Source organism: Phascolarctos cinereus, unplaced genomic scaffold (genome assembly GCF_003287225.1).
Source record: "Phascolarctos cinereus isolate Bilbo 61053 unplaced genomic scaffold, phaCin_HiC Scaffold_726;HRSCAF=1367, whole genome shotgun sequence".
Taxonomy (NCBI): domain Eukaryota; kingdom Metazoa; phylum Chordata; class Mammalia; order Diprotodontia; family Phascolarctidae; genus Phascolarctos; species Phascolarctos cinereus.
In genome coordinates this window covers 413,637,200-413,656,464 of record NW_027556098.1, presented here as the reverse complement: position 1 = coordinate 413,656,464, position 19,265 = coordinate 413,637,200, and the positions used below count along the sequence as shown (strand labels likewise).

The following is a 19,265-nucleotide window of genomic DNA, read 5'->3' as shown; positions in this document are numbered from 1 at the left end:
GCTGTAGTTCCGAGGAGCCGAGCTCTTCCGCTCCGGGTCTTGGCTGATCTAGAAAGTCGATTACAAGGGGAACGAAGAAGCGTTGGAGCGAGGCATCATGGGGGATGTAGTCCCGAAGCGCGAGGGAATGGTAGGTTCTCTGTTACTCTCTCTGATCCCTCAGGTAGGACTTTGGGGAGTCGATCCAGGATAACAGGACCGCTGAAGTCCCTGAGTCTTAGGGAGCAGGGCATTGTGGGAGTTGTAGTCCTTAGGACCAAGAAATGTATGTGCTCTTGGGTCATTGGGATTGTGGGAGCTACTGTAGTCTTCTGATTCGGGATAGGGATGCGGGTTGTATCCCTCAGGCAGATGGCATTGTGGGAGTTGTAGTCCTCAGGACTAGGGTAGTTGGAGAGCTGTTGTCTTCTCCAGGTGTGGGGTGCTGCAGTTCATGGAGAGGCATGGAGGAGGGTAGTGGTAGGCGGTTGTGAGAACTGGCCGGCTGACGTATCTGATTCCAAGCCCCCGTGTTGCGAGGGTGTCCCCCACATGTAGCCTAGGAGTGTCTGGGGGTGGCCCTAAGGGAGACAGAATAGCTATCTCTAGCTTCTTCCCTCCTTTCACTCCTGCCGGGGGCGGCGGAGGGGGTGGGGGAGCGCAGGAGTGAAATGGATGGGGCCAGAGGCTGACCCCTCTGCTCTTAGAGAGGGTACCAGGCTGGCCTTACTTCTACCTGCTCCTTCAGTGTTGTAATCTAGGGAATGTGATTGTCAGGGTCAATCCAACATCTGATCGCTATCTCCTTATTGGGGGAGAGCGCAGCCCCAAGCTTCCTATCCAAGGCTTGATGCCTTTCCCAATGCCAGGTCCACAATGAACGCACATTGGAAGTAGCAAAGAGACCCATTTATCCAAGTGCATAGAAAAACAAATCGGAGAATACGCACCAGACAATACAGAGTGAAGGAGCTCTCCTCTTGGGAGCAAGAGGCGACTCAGATCAAAGGAGAGAGCACCCTAGATCTCACCAAGGGAAACTCCCCAAAGTCTCTCCTGTAGCAAGCTGAAGATAAATAAGGCCACAGTGGAGACTGCCCTCTCTTCTCATGTTGGCTTCTTCCCGGTCTTTTCCTTCATCCTGAAGTGGGGTTTAGCATCAAAGATAGAAGCCAGAAGTGCCCAAGGCTACCACAAAGCCCAGAGACCCAAGGCTTGAAGAGAACACAAAGAAGGAAAGAGACTAGAGATCTCCTCCTCCTCCTCCTCCTCCTCCTCCTTCTACTTCTCCTCCTCCTCCTCCTTCTTCCCAATGGGCTTCAAGACTGGCATTCTACTAGGCAGACCTGAATTCAAATCCAAAGTCAGACCCTGAGCCACTCTGCCTCAGTGTTCTCATCTGTAAAATGGGGATGATAATAGCACCCACCTCCTAGGTATGGTGTTTGGAAGGGTAGTTGTAAGAATAAAATGGGATAACATTTGTAAACCCTAAAGCATCTACAAGTGCTAGCTATTAGTATTGAGTGCAGGTGGAAGGAACCTCAGCCCCTCTCTTGGAAGAGCGGTAGTCATAAGATTTCAAACTGTAAAGCACAGATATTATTGTCCAGCTCTTCCATCTTATAAATGGGCAAGGGCAAGAGAGGCCTTTGCTGTTCTTCAGTCATGTCAGACTTTTCATGACCCCATTTTGGGGTTTTCTTGGCAGAGATACTGGAGTGGTTGGCCATTTCCTTCTCCAGCTCTTTTTACAGTAGAGGAAACTAAGGCAAACAGGGCTGTGACTTACCCAGGATCACACAGCTGGGAGACCAGAATTGAACTCATGAAGATGAGTCTTCCCTACTCCAGGTCTAGCACTCTATCCACTGTGCCACATAGCTGCCCCTGGAGAGGCCTTCTCTGGTTTCCCAGGGCTCCACAGGTGCAGGGAGGTAGCTGCGGCTGACACAAGGTATATTGTGGGAGCGGTAGTCTTGGGCCAAAGGAAATGATTGGAAGCATAACTTCTGGCCATCTGACGTAGATATTGACAAAATAATAATAATGGAACATTGTGGGAGTCAGAGTTGGCCTCTAGACAGGGGTGGGTGGTGATAAATATTTAACAACTGACTGAAAAAATGTACTCCAAACATACATTTACATCTAATCTTCACTATTAACATTTTGTCCATCACTTTCTTACGTCTGAACAATCAACAAAACCCAATCAAGCCCTGCTTTGTAGCATTTTCTGATTTTCAAGGTGTGAATATTCATGCTGAAAAAATAACAGTCAGCTCTTGGAGTGGGCATGAGCTGCCCCCAGCACACCCCTGCGTGTATCGGATTGTGGGGTCTGTAGTGCCCAGGAGCCTTAGTGTTGAGGCACTTGATGTGAAGCTGGGAGTCACAGGATAGGGAACTATAAAATCGATCCAGTGCGATACCTCGTTTTACAATAGAGAAAATGAGGTCCGAAAAGGAAAGATGCCTTTTCTACAGTCCCATAAATCCTGGAGTGTGTTTGGAGGCTGATAAAAATGTAATTGCTGAAACAGTTTCCATGATATTTGGTGTCTATTATTCTGTGGCCGTGGCCACATGTAAATAGACATTTTGCCATTTGGGATTTTTGTAGCAATAGATGCCACCCATCCTCTGTGAATGTAAACAGATGAATGTTGCTTGTGAGCAAATATACTATGTGTGTTACATTGATACATCGGAGCTTTTTCCTCCCAGTGACAGAGCCCTGGCTGCCCCTCCACCGTGTAGATGAATGCACAGGAATAATCGGAAAAGAAAGCTGTAAAACTCTTGAATAAAGGGTCTGTTTTCTTCGAGCTCAAACTCCACCTTCTGCTGGAGGCTTTTCTTGATCTCTCTTCTCCCCCTGCCCCCCCCCGACATTCCCCTCCTGTCCAGGTGCTAGTGCCTTTCCCCCTGAGATTATCTCCCAACTACCTGTGCATATCTATATGTACCTAGTAAATTACTAGTCTCCACCATTAAGATAATAGCACCTTTTTCATCTTTGTCTCCCCAGCCAGTTAGTACAGTTGTTGTTCAGTCGTGTCCGACTCTCCATGGCCCCATTTGGGGTTTTCTTGGCAGAGATACTGGAGTGGTTTCGGCCATTTCCTTCTCCGGCTCATTTTACAGATGAGGAAACTGAGGCAAACAGGGCTAAGTGACTTGCCCAGGGTCACACAGCTAGTGAGTGTCTGAGGTCAGATTTGAACTCAGGAAGATCAGTCTTCCTGACTCCAGGCCCGGGGCTCTATCCAATGTGCCACCTAGCTGCCCATGACTGACCTACTAACTCTATTGTTCTCCCTCAAAACTATTTATCTTGACAATGAGAAAAAGCCATTTAATGGCTATTTGGCCTGACACCCCTAAAGTGCTGGGTAAACCTGTTTCAAAATTGTGATCATAGTTTCAAAGTTGCGGTAATGTTCATCTCAGCCCAAACAAAACTTGTTTATTTATTTTTGGTAGCATCCCAGTTTCTATAGATAACAGATTTTTAAAGCATCCTAAACTGAAAAATGAAAGCTGATCCTTTTCATCACCTAACCCCCTCCCATCCCATCCAGTCACTGAGATGACTGGGGTCCAGAATATCAAAACCTTACTGGCATAGCTTGAGGAAAACTTTTTTTTTTTTTGTATGTAAGGGATGTTTCTTGATATATGTCTGCCTTGGAGTTCTGAAAGAAGCAATTACTGAGTTGTCTGACTTAAAGTTCTGAGACAGCAATTGGTCATTTGCATACAAGATGCTTTAGAATATTGGATCAAAAGAAGCACACTGTCTGCTTTAGTTTTTCGGTAGGTGAAGAATTGGAGAACTTTTAGGTTAATGACTGGGGAAATGGGACCACAAACCGTTTTATCAATCATTCAATAGACATTTGTTAGGTGGCTACTATGTGCCAGGTACTGTGCTAAGATCGGGGGATATAAAAAGAGGCAAAAGACAGTCCCTGCCCTCAAGGAGCTTACAACCTAACGGGGGAGACAACAGATATCTACAAAGTCAGCTATATACAGGATAAATAGGAAACAATCAACAGAGGGAAGGCACTGAAATTAAGATGGGTTGGGGAGAGCTGGCTGTAGAAGATGGGATTTTAACTGGGACTTAAAGGCTGGGAAGCCAGGTGGTGGAGATGAGGAAAGAAAGCATGCCAGGGATGGGGGGGCAGCCAAGAGGGTATGCCCAGAGCAGAGAGATGGAGGCTCTTGTTAGTGGGATAGCCTAGAGGCCAGAGTCTCTGGATCAAAGAGAACATGGAAGGGAATGATGTATGAGAAGACTGGGAAGGTAGGAGGCAGCTGGGTTGTGAAGGGCTTTGAATGCCAAGCAGAGGGGTTTGGATTTAGTCCTGGAGAGGTAATGAGGACATGGAGTGTGAGAGGTAGGGAGGAGTCAGATGTCTCCTACGTCATGCCTGAAGGACTGGGAGGACAATGGTGTTGCTCTTGACAGTAATAGGGAAGGTGAAGGAGTGGGGTAGGGTTTAGGGGAAAAGATCCTGAGTTCTGTTTTGGACATATCAAGTTTAAGATGTCTACTGGAAATGCAGTTTGAAGTGTCTGAAAAGCAGTTGGAGATTCAAGACCGGAGGTCAGCAGAGAGGCTGGGGCAGAAAGGTGGATTTGAGAAGCATCAGCATAGAGATGGTCATTAAATCCTTGGATCATCACGTGGGATGAAAGTAATATCATGATCCCAGATAGAAGTTGAGCATTTGATTACCAACCTTACGCTGAGGTGGGGTCCTTCGAAGAGAGGACCTAGCTGCTAAACCAGGAAGGTTGGGGGAATGGAAGAGAGGGAGGAGCAAGAACGGTTTCCGAACAATCAGAAAAGCAAAACAAAACTAACTCTGCTGCGTCGCTTGTTGCCAGGCAGATTGGTTGGGGAACTCTCTATTGCCATCTGCTGCTGAGAAGGAGTAGAGTCGAGAGAGAATTCCTGAGAGCTCTCTATTAGAATTTGCTGTTAAAAAAAGAATAGAATAAGGCAAAGGATGCTTCTCCACATCGTCACCCGTGGCCGCTCAGAGGTGGAGGAGCAGAATCCTACAAAGGACAAGAGGCAGAGAGGGTGTTGCCGACATTATGTTAAAGGTGTTTGCCTTTACTTCAGGGGAAGGTATTCAGGGGAAGCCTGAACCTGGAAGTACTGTCCAGGAGAAAGTCCAGCTGAGCAGAGGAACAGCAGGGAAACAGAGAATCAGAGAAGCTGCCTGGTGGGTTGAGTAGTCTGTCTGAGAGACAGTGTGCTCAATGAGGACTTGGTAGTTCATCCCATCGACGCAAGGGGAGCCTCTGTTTAACCCAGAGCAGGAGTTATCTTAGCAAAGAACTTTTATAGAAAGTTCTTGAAACAGAAAGAAGATACCAAAGTCTACAGTTCCAGAGTTGTTAAAATGCCCTCGCCACATGTATTCTCTATATGTGTGTGGGGGATGCCACTCAAACTAAAGAACACACAGAGGTATCCAAGGAGAAACAGAAAGTTAATTTATTATTATTATTATATCAAACCTCGAGATTTGGGTGTCCCTCCACCAGAATACGCTGACGAAAGGAGACACAGACAGCAACAAAGGACCTGATTAAATACCCTAATGGGCAAATTCCCCCCTCCCACCAACTGGCCACTATTTGGCTCACCTTCTCAATGTCCACAGAAACTGAAAACAAAACAATGAACACGATATACATATCTATATTTCTTAGTTCGCTGGAGTAATACCAAAGAAGCAGTTAAAGATGTGCGGGCAAGCTAGACACTGTACTGTATAGCCAGGTCACCATGACCGAAATATAGCAACAGGTGCATCAACAAAATACGGGGGGGGGGGGCTTCTTCAGGAGTTTCAGGCTTGGCAAACTTTAACTACTTAACAGTGGCATAAGGCGGGGGGGGGGTACTTGGGGTTGAATTCCCATAAATCAGGTGATTTCTAGTAAATTGAAACTTAGGCCTGTCAGGCTGCTATGCCTACCTTGAGTCTAATACAATTTCTATTTATTCTTCTAAGAAGTTTTCTCAGGACCCCCATCCCACTCAGCCTTATCCCAAACCTTAATTTAATTACACTGAGGAGTCTTCACTGGGACATCCCATTCATGTGTGCCCTCCCAAGACCTCTAGGAGTTACTATTGAGCTCTCCCCCCCTCCTCCCACCAGTAAACCCATCTAGGACCGCAGACTTCTATGCAACAATAGAACCAAATCAGGATTCAGACCTATGGAACATTCTGTTTCATCTCCAGCTTTCTCCAGATTTCTAGTGAATGAGAAGAATATCTGTCAATAAATCTCATTTACTGAAGAGAGCTAGAGTGGCACAGGGGATAGAAGGGCTTGCCTGTAATGCTAACTTGCAGAGAAGGGGTGGTCTGCATTGGTAGAGGGGTAAGGGAGTTTCTTCATTGGGAATTTCCTATTCCAACTGTCAAAGAAAAAAAAACCACAGTGTAACATTATTGTTACCATATTATCACTTAGCACAGTGTTTGGAACATAGTAAATACTATATAAATGTTAGTTATTATTATTATTATTATAAGTCCAAACATTTCTTCCTCAGAGAGAGACGTCCAAAATGGCAGAGTTTCTTCGTGCTGTTAGACATTCTCTACCTGGACAATTTGAGTTAACATTTATAGGAATCTTGAACAAGAGGAAGGTCATGAAATGTTAAAATACAGAAGAGTCTTGTTTTGTTGTTATTGTTCTTTTTGCAGGGGGGAGGCTTAACATTCTAGAATAATAGTCACTTAATCATCTGCTTTAAGCATCTCTTGCTTGGAGAAGGATGCCTAAACCAGCAAGTCCCCTCATGTCTCTCAAACATATCTCTCTCTAAACAAGAGATGCTTGAATTTAGAAAAATATTACATTAAGGGGGCAGCTTGGTGGCACAGTGGATAGAGCACCAGCCCAGAAGTCAAGAGGACCTGAATTCAAATTCGGCCTCATACACTTGACACTTACTAGCTGTGTGACCCTGGGCAAGTTACTTAACCCTGATTGCCTCACCCCCCCAAAAAAATTACATTAATAAAAAAATGCCATTGTGTCTAACAAACATATTCAAAACACAGAGGACAGTATTAATATTTTTCTTTGACCCAATGACCAGTCCTATCCTAAAATCTCCCCTTATTCTGTGCTTGTTTTCCTTCCTGGCGGGGGGGGGGAGTGTTATAATTAATAAATTACAAAATCACTTATTTGTAAAAGTAGAAAGTAACATGGATGGGAGAATCTGGTCAATTCCATTTTTCAGTTATTTTCTTCAGAACAAAAAAGGTAACCCTAACTCATTTGGTAAAAGAAGTAGGTTACTAATTTGAGGATGGTATGTCAAGTTTGTGGGAGTGGTATTCTGAGTCATGAGGACTTCTTGGGGGTACTGTTTTTGGAAGTCCTAGATGGATGATAATGAAGTGGGAGTCATGGGGAATTGTGGGATTTGTAGTTTGTGGTGTTGGAAATGACGGGAGTTGTAGTGCCAGCAAGCACAGCATTATGGGAACTAGAGTTTCTTTGTGAGGAGGGTGCTGTGGGAGCAAGATCCCTATGGCATGAGGCATTGTGGGATCTGTAGTTTCTGAGAGTTATGGTTTCCATGCTGTGGCAATAATAATAATCTTGAAGCAAAGAGCATCGAGGGAGCCATAGCCTTCAAGCTTGTGACATTTTAAATTTTTATTTATTTATTTTAATTTTATTTTTGTTTTTTGATGAGTCAATGGGATTAAGTGACTTTGCCCAGGGTCACTCAGCTAGTGAGTGTTATGTCTTTGAGGCTGCATTTGAATTCTGGTCCTCCTGACTCCAAGGCCAGACCTCTATCAACTGTGCTACCTAGCTGCCCCCAGGCATGTGGCATTAAGGGAGCTGGATGCAGAACAGAGAGTGCCTTTGGCGAATTTGTGGGAGAACTTCCTTTATCTGATCACAATGCCTCATGACCTTGTTCTCCATCCTCACCATAACCTCTAATTTATCCACCACTCAGTTGTTTCCCAAGCTACCATCCCTTCACTGGCTACATTCTTTTTCCTTCCCCATCTTGACCTTTTGGTCAAGGACTCTGTCCTCCACACTATCTTCTACACTCTAACTCCTTGCCCCTTGTCCTATCACCACTCGTGCCTTGCCAACTCTGAACTTTGGATTACTCCCACCATCTGCTGCCTTTGCTGCTGTTCACATGCTGCTGAATGAAGCTGGATAAAATCACAAAAGTGTGCTGATTGAGTTCTCTACAAATTCATGTAAAAATCTCAACAGGGCTCTGACTCTAGCAAGGCAATGCTTTTATACCTCCCTAATCAATTAACTAACCTGCTCATCACAGAAGCTACTTGAAACTTTTTCATCCTTCTACAAGCCTCTTATAACACACACTGTCCATACCCTCTCACCTGAGGATCTTGCCTCATACTTTATAAAAAAAATTTACTGAGAGCTCCCTCTTCTCTCCTTTGCATCTCAATTACTCAGAGGGCAGCTAGGTGGCACAGTGGATAGAGCACTGGCCCTGAAGTCAGGAGGACTGAGTTCAAAACCAGCCTCAGACACTTGACACTTACTAGCTGTGTGACCCTGGGCAAGTCACTTAACCCCATTGCCTCACCAAAAAACCAAACAAACCAATACCAAAAACAATCAATTACTCCAATGTTTTCCTCCATCCCTGACTTCCATGAAGAGATGGCTATTCTCCTTGTGAAGGCAAACTCCCTGGATCCCATCCTATCCCACATTCTCCAGTAGTTGCACCTCTACCATCCCCACTCTCTCACCCTTCTTTACTGTCTCCCTGTCTACTGATTACTTCCCTATTACCTATAAAAATACTCATGTCTCCCCTGTCCTTAAAAACCCTCACTTGATCTGTTCATCCCTTCTAATTATCCTCCCATATCTCCCCTCCCTTTTGAGAAGACCATCTCCACTTCCTGTCTTCTCATTTTCATCTTAATTCTGTGCAGTCTGGCTTCTAGCCTCATCAGTCAACTGAAACCACTCTCTCCAAAGTTTCCAGTGATCTCGTAATTGTTAATTCTAACATCATTTTCTCAATCCTCATCATTCCTGACTTCTCCTCAGCCTTATACACTATTGATCACTCTCTCCTCCTGAATATTTCTTCTCTCTGGGTTCTGTGGCCCTGGTCTCTCCTAGCAGCAAAGTTGAGAAAACACTGGGCCTGAAGTCAGAAAGAGCTGAGCTTAAATCCAGCCTCAGACATCAACTCAGGACAAGTCATTTCACCTCCTTCTCTTCCAGTTTTGTCAACTGCAAAATTGAGGTGATGGTAGCGCCGGCCTCCCAGGGTTTTGTGCTAATCAGATACAGGAATATTTGTAAAATGCTTAGTAGTGCCTGGCACATAGTAGCGCTCAATAAATGTTTCTTTCCTCCCTACCTCCCTTCCTTCCTTTCTCCCTTCCTCTGTCCTTCCCATCCTTCCTTCCTTCCTTGTTTCCTCCTTCCTTCCTTCCTCCTTCCCTTCCTTCCTTCTTTCTTCTTCTTGTTTGCCTTCCTTTTTTCTTTCCTTCTTTCCTTCCTCCCTCCCTCCCTCCTTCCATTCCTCCCTCTCTCCTTCCCTTCCTTCCATCCTTCTTCCTTCCTTCTTTCCTTCCTTCCATCCTTCCTCCCTTCCATCCTTCTTCCTTCCTTCTTTCCTTCCTTCCATCCTTCCTCCCTTCCATCCTTCTTCCTTCCTTCTTTCCTTCCTTCCATCCTTCCTCCCTTCCTTCCTTGTTTCCTCCTTCCTTCCTCCCTCCTTCCTTCCCATCCTTCTTCCTTCCTTCTTCCTTCCTCCCTCCCTCCTTCCTTCCTTCCTTCTTTCTTCTTCTTTGTTTGCCTTCCTTTTTTCTTTCCTTCTTTCCTTCCTCCCTCCCTCTCTCCTTCCATTCCTCCCTCTCTCCTTCCCTTCCTTCCATCCTTCTTCCTTCCTTCTTTCCTTCCTTCCATCCTTCCTCCCTCCCATCCTTCTTCCTTCCTTCTTTCCTTCCTTCCATCCTTCCTCCCTTCCTTCCTTGTTTCCTCCTTCCTTCCTCCCTCCTTCCCTTCCTCCCTCCCTCCCTCCTTCCATCCCTCCCTCTCTCCTTCCCTTCCTTCCATCCTTCTTCCTTCCTTCTTCCCTTCCTCCCTCCCTCCTTCCCTTCCTTCCTTCTTTCTTCTTCTTGTTTGCCTTCCTTTTTTCTTTCCTTCTTTCCTTCCTCCCTCCCTCTCTCCTTTCCTTCCTTCCATCCTTCCTCCCTTCCTTCCCTTCCTTCCATCCTCCCTTCTTTCCTTCCTTCTTCTTTCCTTCCTCCCTTCCTTCCTTCTTCCTTCCTTCCTCCCTCTCTCCTGTTTGACTGCCCTTTCTGTCTCTTTGTTGGATCTCCATCCAGTCCGTGTCCTCTAACTGTAGGTGTTCCACAGGGCTCTGTCCTGGACTTTTGTCTTTTCTTGGATAGACTGGGATGGAATCTTCCTCTGTAGTGTCTGTTTCAGTGATCTCATCAGCTCCCATGGCTTCAATGATCACCTCTTTGCCGATGATTCCCAGACCTCTATGTATCTAGCCTTAGCCTCTCTCCTGAGCTCCAGCCCTGCATCGTCAGCTGCCTTTTGGATATCTCACGCTGTAGCATCTTAAACTCAACATATCCAAAAATGAACTCATTATCTTTCCCCCCACACTGTGCCCTCTTACTTACTTTCCTGTTATTATGGGGGCATCGCCCTCCTCCCAGTCACCCAGGATTGTGACCTAGTAGTCATCTTCAATTCCTCACTTATTTACTCAATTCCTCATCTCATATAACCAACTGTGGTCAAATATCATCATTTCTACCTTTACAGCAATTCTAGTATATGTCCTCTTCTCTCCCCTGACTCTGCCACCCCCTTGGTGCAGGCCCTCACCACCTCATGCATGGACAATAACAATAGCCTTACAGGATGAGACCAGCATCTTCCTGACACAACGTCTTTCTTCCCACACACAACATGGGAAGGTTAAAAAGGAGATAAAAGTGCCTCTTGGACCTAATTCACCCCCTCCTTCCATGACACAGATTCCTTCTCTCTTAGGGACATAAAAAATCCCAGTCAGGAGGAGTCTGAGGACTCTCAGACTTGGTGGGTGCCTAGAACCAATGAGTCACTGTAATTGTTTTTGTTGTTCCGGTCATATCCAACTCATTGTGAGCCCATTTGGGGTTTTCTTGGCAAAGACACTGGAGTGGTTGGCCATTTCCTTCTCCAGCTCATTTTACAGATGAGCAGCTGAGTCCAACAGGGATCAATGACTTGCCAAAGGTCACCCAGCTAGTGAGTGTCTGAGGCCAGATTTGAACTCAGGAAGAGGAGTTTTCCTGACTCCAAGCCCAGCGACCTATCTTCTGGGCCACCTAGCTGCCCCAAACCACTATATCCTGGTGACTTATGATGTACATGCCAGACTCCTTTCCAGATGGAGATGGGGGGCGGAGCACATCCAGAGACAAAAAGTGTCACTGTGTCCTTGTTGAATGTTTTTGCTATCCCAGGACGTCTGTGTTAAATGTTCAATGATTCACAATAGCTTCATTATGTCCCATCATCAATCTTGAGCTAAGAGGGTGCTCACATTAGGGCTGTACCTCCAACAGCCCAATACTTGGCCTCCCTGCCTCGAGTCCTCTTCCCACTCCAATCCATCCTTCACTCCGCGGCCAAAGTGATTTTTACAAAGCACAGATTTTACTACGGCATCCCCTTCCTCAGTAATCTCCAGTACCTCTATCACCTACAGGCTCAAATAAAAAATCCTGTTTAACATTCAAAGCCCTTCAAAACCTGCCTCAGCCTCCTTTGCAATCTTCTTATACCTCATGTCCCACCTCTGCCCCATACTTGGAGATCCAGCTACACTGGCCATCTTGCTGTTCCTCACATTCAACACTCCCTGTCCCCAGTTCAGTTCCTTTTCACTGACTGTCCATGCCTAGAATGCTCTGCCTCCTCATCTCTGCTTCTTGGCTTTCCTGACCTCCTTCAAGACCTGTGGGAGACCCAGCCCCACCTTCCCTCTGGGATTATCTTCTGTTTGTATAGAATGTATCTTATATGTACTGTGTGTCTTGTATCTTGATGTATTTTAATCTCTCTCAGTTTACCTTCTTGGAGGTGACCCATGTTTCTACCTTTCTTTGTATCCTCAGAACTTAATATGGTGCCTGGCACACAGTAGGGGTTTAATAAATGATTATTGACTGGTGGAATTTTCCAAAGAGTTTTAGACTATCAGGTTGGGACTGCTCTGGCTGTTAGGATCTTGTTCCCTTTCCAGTAGGGTGCTGGAATCCCAGTGTAAAAACTACTTACATCAACTGTAGACCCAACCTTTCTGTTACTAAGCTGAAAAATCCCAGGGAATTGCTTGAGGTGACTCAAGAAATTTGAGTTAAGGTCTTGCCCAGGGTCACAATCTAGTCTGAGCTCAGGTCTTTCTGACTCAAAGCAGCAGCTCCAAAGCACCGATTTATTATTATCAATTGAAATAATAAAATATTGTAAATAATGCTAAAGGTTTGCAAAGATCTTTACATGTATGATCTCATTTGATCCTCTCAGCAACCCTGAGATGTAGATGCTATCATCATCTGCATTTTTACAGATGATGAAACTGAGGCAAATAGGTTAAGTGACTTGCCCAGGTTAACACAGCTAGTGTCTAAGATTCTCTCTCCCTTATAGCCACCATAAACTGACCTCCACGTAACTTACAACCATTTCTCCTGGTCTTGCTCTCTAGGGTCAAGAAGAACAAACAGAACCCTTCTTCCTCATAATGGTCTTTCGCATCCTTGGAGACATTGGTTAGGTGGCACAGTTGGATAAAGCTTTGTGCCTGGAGTCAGGAGGACTGGAGTTCAAATCCAGCCTAGAACCAGAATCAGAGAACTTTTACCATACTGAGTAGCCGGGAGCAGGATGGAAGTGAGGCAATTTCTTCCTTCCCCCGTGAAAGTTCAAAAACTGGGGTACTGACAAGGGCTTTCCTAAAGAGTCATTTGGGAGCATTAACTTGTGATCCTGGGCATGAACTTTTCTGGGTCTTAGGTTTCCTGTCTTCCTGAAAGTCCCAGCTAAAATATCACCTTCTACTGGAAGCCTCTCCCAATCCCCCTTAATTCTAGTGCCTTCCCTCTGTTATTTCTCATTTATTTATCCTATATATAGCTTGTTTGTACATAGCTGTTTGCGTATTGCCTTCCCAATTAGATTGTGAACTCCCTGAAAGCAGGGGCTGTCTTTTACCTTGGTATCTCCAGCACTTAGCATGGCACTGTGTCTGGCACTTCAATAAATGTTTACTGACTGTCTCATGGAAAGTTGGACTCTTAGGTCCCTTCCAGCTCTAGAGCTATCCGTGGTCCTGAACTAAAGTTGGGCATGGGAGAACTGAGCACAGAACATAGGGTGTGTTAAGTTGAAGACAGGAATGTGATGCAAATCTTACTTCCTATATAATTTCTGTATTAGTAAATATATTACAATATGCATATGAATGAGGTCATGTGAAATTGGGAAGATTAAAATCTCAATAGAATGGGGACAAAGTTCTGAGTTAAATAAATGATGAGTTACGGTTGGGTGGAAGGTCCCAGGACTCCATTAATTCCTTCCCTTGATCACCAGGCAGAACAAGGCAGGTCATCCGACCTGCAGCCTTCTCTTCCCCACTCCGGGTTTCCGTTACTCACTCAGGGACTGAGAATCAAATCACTATTACTATTTCTTTTATGAAGGTCACAAGCAACCTATGGGTCCACTCAAAATTCCTGTGATTCAGCCTAGGCTTAACTTCCTTCCTCAGCCAACTCTCCTTCCTCCTCATAGTAATAATAGCTAACATTTATATTGCATGCTTTAAGTTTTACAAAGCACTTTACAAATACCTCGTTTGATCCTCACAATAACCCTGGGAGGTAGGTGCTATGATTTGACCCATTTTACAGGTGAGAAACTGGAGATAGAGAGAGCTTAAAGGACTCACCCAGTGTCATACCACTAGTAAGTGTCTAAGGCTGGATTTGAACTTGATTATTCCTGACTCCAGGTCCAGCCCTCTATCCACTTTTCCACCTACCAGCTCCCCTCCTGTGTCCTTATCCTACTGTGTTCTTCTGTTGTGTCCTCAGGAACTCCTATTCTATTGTGTTGTATTGAATGTATGAATTGTATTGAATTGGGAATTGTATTGTATCCCAATTGTATTGAATGAATGAATGAATTTTTAAAAGCATTTATTAGGTTCTTACTATGTGTAAATAGTCAGTCAATAAACTGGATGCATGGCCAGCAAAGGAGACTAAGGTGGGAGAGGCAGGGAGGTCAGACAGATGAGAAGAGAGCCAGTAGAGAAAAAATTGTGCTAAGCACTGGGGATATAAGTAGAAAATAGGAGACAGTCTGCTCTCAAGGAGCACATATTCTCTGGGGAGAAAAAACACATAGAGGAAATTTCAGTTGCAAGCCAGATAGAAAGGACTAGTGGTCCTTAGGGTGCAACAGCAAAGCAGATGGTAACGAATCCTCTTTAATGTCATTTCCAAGGATAAAAAGCTATCTGTTTCTGCTATTGAACCATTTGTTAGGGCCGAGGTCTGTGGTTGTGGGAACTTCCTTTGCCTAATCTTTAGTAGCTATGGCTGCTAAGGAGGTGGGGACTGCAGCACCCGCCCATCGATGGCAATTGTCAGTAGTAGTTGGAGCTGATTTTTGCCTTTTCTCCCCCACCCCCCACTGAAATTATTTTGCGTATCTTTTATATTTAATTTCCATGTCCACGTTGTTTCCCCCAAATAAAATATGAACTTCTTGTGTGCAAGGAGTATTTTTTTTCTTTGTATCCCCAACATGTAAAAGGATGGTAGGATCAGCATCCGTGTCATGCCCTCTAATTAAGGCTCTGTCCCGGGCCCTCTTCTTTTCTCCCTTTATACTGTCTCATCTGGTGACCTCATCAGCTTCCATGGGCTCAGTGGTCATCTCTATGTAGATGACTCCCAGATCTGTCTGTCTGCCTATCTATCTATCTCCCTAGCTGTAGAACTAACTGGCTTTTGGACATCTCAAACTGGATGGCTCCTGTAGCATCTCCATTTTAACACATCCAAAATGGAACTTTTATCTCCCCTTCCCCCTCCAGCTCCCTAATTCCTAGTTTCCCTGTTACTTTTTGGGACAGCACTCCTCTTTCCCCTGCCCTAGTCACCCAGGTTCCTACTCTAGGTGTCACCCTTGACTCCTTATTCTCACTCACCCCATATATCCAGTCTGTGGTCAAATTATGTTGTTTCTGCCCCTACAAAATCTCTTGGATAGATCCCCTTTTTCTCTACTCAAGAGTTCCTATGCCATACTTTCAGCACTTCTTGCCTGGACTATCATAATAGCCTCCTAATTGGTTTCCCTGCCTCAAGCCTCCTCCCATTCCAATAATCTTCTACAAGCTGCCAAAGTGATTTTACTGAAGCAACCTGATCCACATCGCTCCACTGTCTCCCCATTGAACAAATTTCAATGGCTCCCTATGATGCCCAAGAACAAAACTAAACTCTTTTGTTTGAAAAGTAAGGCCCTTTCCACCTTCCTACCTTTCCAGCTGTTTTTTTCCCCACACATTGCATCCTCCACACCCTTTGTCCAGCCATACTGATATACTGATATTTCACCCATCACTCTGCCTCTGTGCCAAAATAGAATGTTACCCTTCCTCACCTCCTAGAATCCCTGGCTTCCTTCAAGCCTTGGCTTCAACACCTTATATCCTGGGAAGCCTTTTGTCCATGTTGGGATGACCAGTCATTCCAAAGTTGCCTTGTAAGACCTTGATTTGTATATGTCTTGTATACACCTCTGTGTGTAAATGCTGTCTCTCTGATTAGAGTGTAAGCTCCCTGAGGGCAAGAACTGTTTCCCTTTTGTCTCTGTACTCCCAGCATTTTACAAATGATGGCACTTAGTAGGTTGATATAATAAAAATTGAATTTATGAGGAATCCAGGTTTGGGCATTAATAAGAAAAGGTGGTAGCTGAAGGACCAATGTAAGTCCTGTCCTCACATATATACACATATGGACACAGCTGGATGGCACATGGCTAGAGCACTGCTCCTGAAGCCAGGAAGACCTGAGTTCAAGTCCAGACTCAGACACTCACTAGCTGTGAATACTTAACCTCTATCTGTCTCAGCTTCTTCATCTGTAAAATGGGAATAGCAATACAACCTTCCTACCAGTTGTATCAAAGGAGATAATAATTGTGAAATGCTTAGCCCAGAGCCTGGCACATCGTAAGCATTATGTAATTGTTATTATTATTTTTAGTACTGCAGAGGAAGAGGAAAAAGCTCACAGAAGGTAGGAGCTGGCTCAGCTCAAGCTTGGAGTGCCATCTGGAGGCAGAAACAGAGATTACACCCTAAGTTAATTTGTTTTCCTGATCCCCAGGCATTAAAAAGAGGTAGGTAGGTCTCCAGAGAATGAGTTCAATAAAATATGTTGCATAGTCCAGCCCAAAGTGTGGAGACTTTGTGGATTGCTTTGAAATGATCTTAGTCAACAGTATCTACCCATCTGGATTTGAACCAGGCCCACCATTATGTTGGTGTAGGGAATGGTCAACGTGGAGATTCCCTCTACTGATCTTAATAGGCACCTTCTCTGCAAGGTTCAGTGTCAGTGAGTTACCTGGAGCCCTGTGAGGTTAATCAATGAATGAATACACAAGCATTTATTAAGCACTTACTATGTTCCCGGCACTGTGCTAATCGAGGGAGGTCTTGAACCAGGTCCTGATGCTGAGGTTATCCAGTCCATCAGATTGTTCACAAATCATTGCTTTTTTTCCTGGCTGATGTGCATAACTGTAGCATTATTGTAGATAAAGGTGTTGCCTTTCCCAGCCCACATGTAAAGGTTCCATGCTGCTTTTTAAGGGAGTACAAGAAATTTCACTGTATATTGAAGCACCTATCCTCTAAATTGGAAGAGGGAGAGGAAGGGCAGGACTTTTGGAAACTTTAGCAGTTAATGCCCACCAGGGACCCTTGAGGTATCTCCAACATCATCTGGTGCTTCTTTGAGTCCCAGGGTCCTGAGAACTCATGCTTGCAAGTTAACAGTCCATGATGCTTTGTAGGTGAGTTTTCCCACATGTCCTGGTGGCATTGAGGTCTCCTCCTGATACTGTTCTCAAACTCCAGACACCTAAGAGAATTGGAGTTCACTTACTCCTACATCACAGTCATAGGAAAAGCCACCTAAAATCTCTGTGTGGCTAACCTCCATGCTGTCTACACCATCCCCTTTCTCCTCTTCTTCTTTTTTCCTCCAGGGTATTTGACTCACACTATTGTAGGAGGCAGGAGATCAGGTTCACTGAGACAGCAGGAGGTAGAAGTTGCCTGGGTCTGGTGCAGATGGAAGCCAAGCTAGGCCCCTTGACACCATTCCTGAAGGGACATATGCAGCAGGAGACTGAAGCCGGGCATGGTCAAATGGAACATCTTTTGACTTGAGGCTGGAGGTCAGGAAGGTGCAGAAGGATGTGGAAATCTCCTGTGTACATGACATTTGTAAAGTGTGACATTTGCGCTATATTAAAGCACTATATAAATGTTAGCTATCATTTATCATTATGGATGTGAGACCTTTCTTTCTACCTTCCATCTTCTTTTATGAAGTCTTTTCTCCTTGCTCACCTTGAAGGCCAGGAAAGGATAAAAGTGGAAGGTGAGTTGGAGTTCCAGAAGCCCTCCAGTGACCAGGATGCCTCCTGATTGGCTGAGGGTTCTGGGAATTAGAATTCCTGGGAGGCGCTGAATGGGGAGACATGCAGAGGTGATGTTGTGGGAAGAAAGATGACATGGATCTTTGAAAGTGCTGGGAGATCTAGGCAATGACAAAAAAAAAGTATCAACAAATCTATTTTTTAAAAAACGTCATTCTTCAGTATTTTTTGTGTCTCCTTTAAATTATCTCTGCTGGATCTATCTTCCAGGTCAGTTGTTTTTCCAATAATAAGAAACATTTTACATTTGAATTGCTGTCTTTCTAATTTTCCACTATATTTCCCATCCCTCTCTCAGAAGCCATCCCTTATAACAAAGAATAAGAGAGAAAAAAACCAAAACAGTTCAACAAAACTTACAAGCACATGGACCAAATGTGGCGTTATTTCTTAATGGGCTCGGGCAACTCGCCTGTAAAATGAAGGAATTAGACTCCAAGATCTCACAACTCCCTTCCGTCTCTAAAGTTGCAAATGCTCGAACTGTTTACTGCGCCCCCTGGTGGTGACATCTAGAGTAGTCACTCAGAAACATTTTTCTATGTCTGGATCTTTGTCAATGTATGAACAGCCAATGGATGTCCCCAGAAGTTTTTTTAATTTTTAATTTTTTTTTTTGCGGCCGGGGGTGGAGGGGAAGGGGATGTTCAATAGGATTTTTTCATACTGATAATCTCCTTCAGATAACTCAAATGAGATATTTGTAAAGCACATAGCACAGTGGCTGGCACGTCGTAGATGTTTTAATCAATCAATTAATCAATTAAATATTTGTTCCCTCTCCTTTTAAAAGTTTCCAAAATACTTTACAAATCTTTTCTCACTCGATCCTCACAACAACCTCGCCAAGCAGGTGCTATTATTGGCCCCATTTTACAGATGAGGAAACTGAGGCTGACAGAAATCTGAGGTTCACAGAGTCACAGGAGATCACAGAGCTAGGAAGTGCCTTAAGCAGGATTCAAGCTTAGGTCGTATGGAGTCTACATTTGACTTTCTATCCACTCCACCACAAAGGAGCCTCTTGAAATAGAGACAGTTGTTGTGTCTACTTGCGTTTTCCAGGGGCAGCCAGGGGGTGCCATAGTGGATAAAACACTGGGCCTGGAGTCAGGAAGACCCGAGGTGAGATCTGGCTAGCTGTGTGACCCTGGGCAAGTCACTTAATCTCTGCCTGCCTCAGTTTCCTCATCTGTAAAAGGGGGACAATAATAGCACCTCCTTTACAAGCTTGTCATGAGGATCAAATAGCATTTAGCACAGTGCCTGGCACATAGTAAGTGCTATATAAATGTTGGCTATTATTATCACTGCTGTCCCTCTGCCTCCATGCTAAACCTACACAGTATTCTTAACAGGTTACATGGTTTTATACTTGGGCATTGATGCTTGTCTTATTAAAAAGAAGAATGGCTGTTGAATCCT

At 44.6% G+C, this 19,265-nt stretch overlaps 1 long non-coding RNA gene across 1 annotated transcript; it reads left to right on the top strand.

Annotated features, from left to right (window-relative positions):
* Positions 1–38: 38 nt before the first annotated feature.
* LOC144454270 (uncharacterized) lies at positions 39–17,671 on the top strand. Its single transcript, XR_013482622.1, has 2 exons — positions 39–130; positions 17,385–17,671. It is a non-coding gene; the product is annotated as an uncharacterized LOC144454270 (long non-coding RNA).
* Positions 17,672–19,265: the final 1,594 nt, after the last annotated feature.